At 38.5% G+C, this 7,667-nt stretch overlaps 1 long non-coding RNA gene across 1 annotated transcript; it reads left to right on the top strand.

Annotated features, from left to right (window-relative positions):
• Nucleotides 1-2,932: 2,932 nt before the first annotated feature.
• Nucleotides 2,933-6,440, top strand: LOC110301411 (uncharacterized). The gene is made up of 3 exons (XR_002378712.2): nt 2,933-3,085; nt 3,905-4,101; nt 6,224-6,440. It is a non-coding gene; the product is annotated as an uncharacterized LOC110301411 (long non-coding RNA).
• Nucleotides 6,441-7,667: the final 1,227 nt, after the last annotated feature.

Here is a 7,667-nt window from a genome sequence, read left to right as displayed (position 1 = left end):
TAAAATAAAATAAAATTAATAAAGGTAGAAGTAACATCAGAGAAAGTAAACATTGAATTAACATCAGAGAAAGTAAAGACTTATTTTGCCACCAGGGTGGGCAAAGTGGGTGAGAGAGTATAGCAGAGGCTGTTCACATCATGGTACAACAGGAAGAAGAAAGCAAGACAGGAAGTGGGCTGTAACATATTTCGTATAATAAATCCTTAAAAAAGAGAAAGAAAAAAGAAAATGTTTTGCTGGAGAGATGGCTCAGCAGTTAAGAGCACTGACTGCTCTTCCGAAGGTCCTGAGTTCAAATCCCAGCAACCACATGGTAACTCACAACCATCCACAATGAGATCTGATGCCCTCCTCCGGGGTGTCTGAAGACAGCTACAGTATACTTACATATAATAAATAAATAAATCTTAAAAAAAGAAAGATAACATATTTCCAAGAATCTACATGAGAAACTTCTAAGCCTCATGTCCTAAAGGTCTCCCCACTCTCTCCCCAAATAGCACCACCTACTGGGGAATAACCAATCAGAATATGAGCCTATAACATTTCAATTTCAAGCCATGTAAATGTGTAGAGTAGGACATTAAGATGGAGGTCAGAGGAGAGTGTTTCTATTTGCAACTCTATGACTAAGGTATTTGTAGCTGTCAAATTAAGACATTGGTTTCATGCTCTCTTAGCCACTCCCCAGCTCTTGTGATCCCTCAAGGCTGCTCCCACAGTGATTGTACCCTACTTTACCAAGATACTATTTAAGGTTCCAAACAGCCTCTGACCTTAAAAATTGTGATGGAACCACTAGAGATAGACATTTCATACCAGCAGAACATTTTTTTTGACTAATAAAGATCAGTCCCCACATAAACAAAACCATCTGAAGGTAGTTCACAGACACAGCTCAATAGAATAAAGCTCAGCTAGTACCACTGAATTCCTGGTAGACCACTAGGTAAAGAAGTTGATAACCTGAAACATTTTGGGGCCTGCGGCATGTCTGCCCTGGAGTTATAGAAATGTTCTGGAGATGCAGCACAGTCAGGACAAGACTGTGGACATCCCTCCCGCTGGGGCTTCTGTATTCTCTTAGTAATTTCTCCATCTTCACAGAATAGACCTAGTAAAACTACAGTACATTTGTTGGTCAGCTCTGCTTCCATACTCTCAGTTTTTTTCCTGGCTGGCTTTTTATCTGAGACTATCATCTAACACACATCAATGTAGTGGATTCTGTCTGTCTGTCTGTCTGTCTGTCTATCTATCTATCTATCTATCATCTATCTATCTATCTATCTATCTATCTATCATCTATCTATCTATCTATCTATCTATCTATCTATCTATCTATCATCTATCTATCTATCTATCTATCTATCTATCTATCTATCTATCTGATTGTCTTTCTCACAGTGTATTCTCAAGTTCTCAAAACATAGAATTCATAGACATTGATGTGTGCCCTGTGCATAAATATGAAGAGACTTGTCTCAAGACTCAGGCTGACATGATTATTGAAGCTGAGAAGCCCCATGATCTGCCATCGTCAACCTTGAAGCCTAGGAGCCCCAAGTTCTGAGAGCCAGGTGGCTCATAACATAGGTTTACACATGTGTCTAGAAAATGAGGAATACTGAGGGCAGGAGAAGTTATCATAGTACATGTAGTCAGGCAGGTGTTAATCCATCTCTCCTCTGCATTTTTGTTTTATTTGGGCCTCAGTGGACTGAATGAGGTCCACAATGGGAAGGGCTGTGTGCTTTAGCCATTTGACCAATTCCAACATGGATGCCCCCTGGACATACCTAGACAAAGCCCAGTTGGGTTGATTCATAGACTCAACCACTATGCTTTTAAGATGCTAATTTTACATTTTAAATGAAATCTTACATATAAGATTTCCTTTGAATAGAATTTTCTTTGAAAATAGGCTATGGAACAGCATTTATAGGCCCTGTTATTGCTGAGTTGCAGGGCTTCTCTGAGAACTCCTGGGGTCAGATGAGCTCTGGATGCTTTGCAGGTACAGATCAGGTAGAGATTGTGACTTTCAGAACAGTATGAGCACTTAGGGATGAATGATTTGAAGCTGGTACCATATAGGAAGCTGAAGAGCAGGGACAGCCCGCAGAGCTGGCCCTTTCAGAGGAAATAATGAGCTGCACAGCTGTCATCCTGCAGATTTTAACTTTTTTTTTTCCTTTTGGAAAATGTTAGTTCACCACCACTACTGGAAAATTCTTACCACTTAACCTGTCTGCTGTAAATTAAGCTGCCATCAAATTCAGAGATGCTGCCGATGCTAGAGTCAAGAGATTATTAAAAAGCATGAGCTTCCTTGGCTCCTAATCAGATTTCATAGTGGGAGCAGAGAGCTTCTAATCCAGTCCCAGAGATGTTCTTTGTGCTTTCAATTGTCCTTCATTTGAAGAGTTGGCTACCCACTCTGGAGCTACTGGGTCTTTGTCCATGACTGATTTTGAATCCTCTCCATTTTGCCTTTGGCAGTTCTACTAGGAGAAAGTAGAGGTGGTGGTTCAGCTGGTTTGGATTTGGGGAGCTTGGAAAGTCACCTCTGAGTATTGGGTGCAGAAACAGCCTAAGTACCACACCTAGGAATTCAGGTCAGGGAGCACCCAGTGAGTGCTTGCTGAGTACCCTGCACAAAGTTGTTAGTGAGGCACCAAGGTTCTCAAAATCACTGTTCTGGAAACTCCACATTAAGAACCTACCCCAGGACATTATTTTTTTGATTGGTAACGACTTCATTTGTGACAAATTTACAGTTACATCAGTGTCTGAACATGAATAAATAAACTTTTGAGCATTGGTGAAGCTTCCTTAGTTGAATGAGCCGTGGAACCCCTTAAATATCATTTAGTGAGGGAATATCGTGAAAATTGATTAACGTGGCTGTTATACTCTTTTCAGCTTCCTACTGCAATATCCAAGAACAGACAAAAAAAACCCCAATCAGAATATTAGAAGCTAATGAAATAATTCAATGATGCCATATCAACTAGAATTAGCTTCTTGGAATCCAAATCCATGTGATGCTAGAAGCGGAATGAGATTGCTCTACAGTCAGGTAAGGAGCCTACCCTGTACCTGAATGACTTAGTGACCTTTCTTGTCAGCTTTCAAATCTGTGCCTCTTCCATCATTTTATTTGTAGAACTAATTAGAATTTCCAACCACTCGTAATAGAATGACTCTGGATAACAGAGGAGTTCATGAGTTGTGGCAGCAGATTTTTACATATGTAAGGGTTTTAAAAATACCCCAGCCATATATCCTTTAGAAAAAAATTCATCCTCTGAGTTGATCCTGTTGACAAATACAGGAATCAAGTGTGAGAACCCAAGAAAGGAATAAGAGGGAACTATCAGCCAGAGACATCAGTTGATGTGAGCAGAACTATAGTGGGATGCTAATTTGATTATTGTAAAAAAATATAAGTACTAAAGTTAAAACAATCTTGAAAGTGATATATAAGAAAATGATATTTTACATTATGTTATAATGATTGTGTAATCATAAGCTGAGGGAAGAAAGACCTTACTTAATCTTTATGAATCATACTACCATGTAATCCTCATTGCATATCAGTATGACTTAGTTCATATAAAACTTAGGATGATGGAGACAAAGAGTTACTTTTGATAGTTTATAAATACAAAAAGAGACACATTCAAACAATTTAATTAGTGAAAACTGGCATACTTTATAAAACAGACTTTAATCTGTAAGATTAATCACTTTTAGTTAATCACCATGAAATTAATATATTGTCCCAAGTGTCCATGCAGCATTTATAAAAGCTGACCATATAACATTTTAAAATTTTTTCAATAATTTCCAAAGACTATTATCTAATGTTCCTGTAACATTTATCTTTTCTTGACAGCCTGTCACCAATTTACTGAAGTAAAACCTACCCACTGATGTCTTGTAAAATTCTGCTGGTCCATGTTACCTCATCTCTACATCTACCTACCATCCATCAACACCATGGTTTGAGAGGCTTTGTGAATAGGCTCAGTATTGTTAAAAGGAAACAACAGAGTAATCAGCTTCCACTTAAGATTTAGAAAGGTGGAAAAGGTATGGTTCTCAAACTCATAACAAATGGGTGGGTAATCTACAAAAACTATTACTTTCTTGAACTCATCAAAGAGTGATATCAAATATCAGCCAGCTTGTCTAACATCTAAGGAGTAACAAATATAGACCTAAGTCTGGTAAAGCTTGGGGTGCGTTCAGCTGAAATACGTAGCCAGATCTGTTTCAAGATTCTTCTCTCCAATGGAAAAATAAAGGTCAAGTCACAGGGAAATGGCTAGTAAATTGGATGGATCAAGAAGATGAAAGAAAAAAGACACTGGTAGATGGGGAAGGACAGAAGACATCATAGTAATGACCACCAAGTCCCCTACTCCCATAGAGGAAGGGAAGGACTATGAAGAATATCTACCTTAAAGCCAGGAACACTGGGCATTTCTAGAACAGAAGTCAAATCCAATCTTTCATTTTTAAAAATTACATTTATTTATTTATTTATTTATTTATTTATTTATTTATCTATGTATCTATTTATGAGTGTACTCACTTAAACACACATGTGCCATGGTATGCACATGGAGGTTAGAGAGCAACTTACTTGAATTAACCAGAGTTGTCTCTTTCCTTCTACCATATGAGATCAAGTTCAGATTGCTGGACTTATTGGGAAGTACTTTACCTGCTGAGCCATTCCATCATCCTACCACTTCCATGTACAGTTTACCACGTGAAGGGATATTGCTTGGAGAGAGAGCCTCTCTAAGGTAGAGTCATAGAGAAGTCTAATACTCAAAATGGCAACTACCAATGGCATCTCCAACTTCATGCCAAGCCAGGACCATGTTAGATGGAAGTAAAGCAAGTGATTCAATGAAGGAGACCTCTAGGGTCAAAGCAGACCTTGCCCAGTTCAATTCCTGGTCAAGGCATTGAACCTCCGACAGCAATCATTTGATAGAGGCAGTGGGTCTACTTTTAAATGTAGATAATGTTTTTCTCAAGGACAAGTATTCTGCATAAAATGTCTGGCCTTTAACCTGCATTAACAATGCAAAATAAACATGCTTTCAGGAGGCTGAGCACTCATCAGAATGGTACCTAGAGACAAGACCCATATGGGAGAATTGGGAGGAAGAAAAGGAGGATGAGAAAGAGAGCTAAAAGAGGAAGAAAAGATGAGAGAGAGGTGAAGGAAGAAACATGGAAGGAGAGGGGAAGAGAAGAAATATAAGACAGAGATGTAGACACAGACACAGAGGAGAGAAGGAAGAGAGAAGGGAGAGAGAAGAAAATAGAAGAGAGATAGAGAAAAGAGATAGTAGAAATTAAAAAGCTATAGACTGATATAATATGAGTTAACCATGCACTTGAGCTCAAAAATAGAAAATAAAATGAACAAAATATCATAATATAATAATGGAGAACTTTTTAAATGACACTGATCAAAACAAAGATACAGGGATATTTTAGAGAGCACTATCAAAAGTAAGCAAACAAAATCCTGAGATGCTTTGTGATCAAATTACTGAAAATCAGAGAAAATATTTATGGAAGGCAGAAGAAAAGACAAATAACAGATAGACCAAGTAATTGTCCAGACAAATTTTAAAATTTTTTGAAAAAATTAAAAAAAAAATAGAAATCACACAAGTCAAGTAACACCTATGAAGGCTGAAAACCATACTTTTTAAAAGAAATTAGAGAGGACTTTGTTCTAGGTAGAAATATCTTTAAAGAGTGAAATAAAAATAAGTTTTCTAAGAAAACAAAAACTGAAAAAACAAATTACCAGTGGCAACATACAATGAGATACATTAAATGAATTTCCTCAGGCAGAAGAAATGCCAGGCAGGAAAGTAAATCTATACAAAGAAATGAAGAATGATGGGAATTATGAAAGTGACAAATTAAACATTCAAAGATGGGAAATTTATTATGTGTATATCACACCTTCATTTTTTCAAAGACATTCCTGCTTATGGTTAGTGATTTTAACTTTGGTTATTGGGAATAATTGTAACAATTACACGTTTCTCCAAAATGTGTTGAGGTCTGGACACCCAGTATCCTAGAATGTGACTGCTCTTGATAATAGCTTGTTTTAAATCATTTTAAATTATTGTTATTATTTATTATTATAAATTTATTTATTTCTTTTTATTAGTGTGGGATGAGAAGAAGAACATGTCTGCTGTGGTATGTGTGCAGAGGGAGAAGAGAATTTGCTGAATCCAGCTCCCCACTTCTGTCACAAGCTTCCAGATACAAAACAAACTTTAATCAGCAAGCTTGCACAACAAGAGCTTTTACTTGTTGGATCTTCTCTCAGACCCAGAGATAACATCTCTTAAAAGTTACATAAGCTCATAGGAGACTGTTAAATTGTTCTTGACCCTACATGACTGCTGTCCTAATTACTTCCAGAAATCAGGACACAAGCCAAGCAAGGGGGATCAAAAGCCACAAGAAAAAGATGAGTCTTTGGGAAGGCAAGCATGGAGTCCCTAGTGGATACAAACATTGATCTAACTTTGGTTCTGTATCTCTTGCTTTTGGAATTAAGAGAAAGAACTTTGGCTCATAAGCCATCCAGCCTCTGGCATTGTCCACTAGTGAGCTAGTACCCTTGACAAACATGACAGTTTCCAGGTTCACCTGGAAAGTGTGGCATCTGCTCTCGACCAGCAAGAACAACATGACCACCAGTTCTTCTAACAGCAGTTTATTCAGCAAATTTCAGTCTTCATCTCTCTCACTTCATCTTTTTCTCCCCACCCCCCACCCTTATATACTCTCAGCCCTCATCCACTCACAGCAGGCGGTGTCACCTCACCAGGCATGCAGCTTCAGCCAATCAGGGCAGCAGGGGCATGTCTCCACCAAATATGGACTTGTTTATACTGCCAGCATCATGGTGCACCTGCGCAGCTCTCACGATGGTCGTGGCTATTTTCAGGTGTATGAGGAAGTCAGGTGCAAGTCATAAGACTTAGCTGCAGTCCCGGGCACCATCTTGGGACTGCTGCCACACCCACTCCTCACAGGAAAGAACCCTTGAAACCGTGTACATTTTCTATACCCCTCTAAAAGCTTTGCTTAGTTACTTTTCTTGTTGCTGTGATAACCTGACAAAAGCAAACTAAAAGCTGTAGAATTTGTTTGGGCTCTCAGTTCTCAATTCATCCATTGTGGTGAAAAAGTCCTGGTGGCAGGTGCCTGAGGCAACTGGTCACAATGTACCAGTAGTCATGAAGCAGAGATTGATGAATACCAGTGCTCAGTTTACTGTCTCCCATTTATACAGGCCAAATCCCAGCCCAGGGAATTATGTGTCAATCACAGTAGCTCCTGGAACCTTCGGACAAAGCTCTAGATTCCTTGACCCTAACTCTTGGAACATTGTTTCAAGCCTTCATTCTCTCTGCTCTATGATATAAGATATTCTTCCAGATAGCCCTGCTTTTATTTATTGGAAGATAAATTTATAAATCAAGATTTGATGCCATTTCCCATAGTCATGAGGTGTTCATGGGTGGATGTTGCTGAGTACAGCTCTGTAACTTCATCCAAGCTCCCAGACCACATTCCTATCACCACTCCACTTTTAT

This window comes from Mus caroli, unplaced genomic scaffold (assembly GCF_978045245.1).
Source record: "Mus caroli unplaced genomic scaffold, Mus_caroli_1 scaffold_1, whole genome shotgun sequence".
Lineage (NCBI taxonomy): Eukaryota > Metazoa > Chordata > Mammalia > Rodentia > Muridae > Mus > Mus caroli.
The sequence above is the reverse complement of the archived record's forward strand: the minus strand, read 5'-3'. Positions and strand labels throughout refer to the sequence as shown.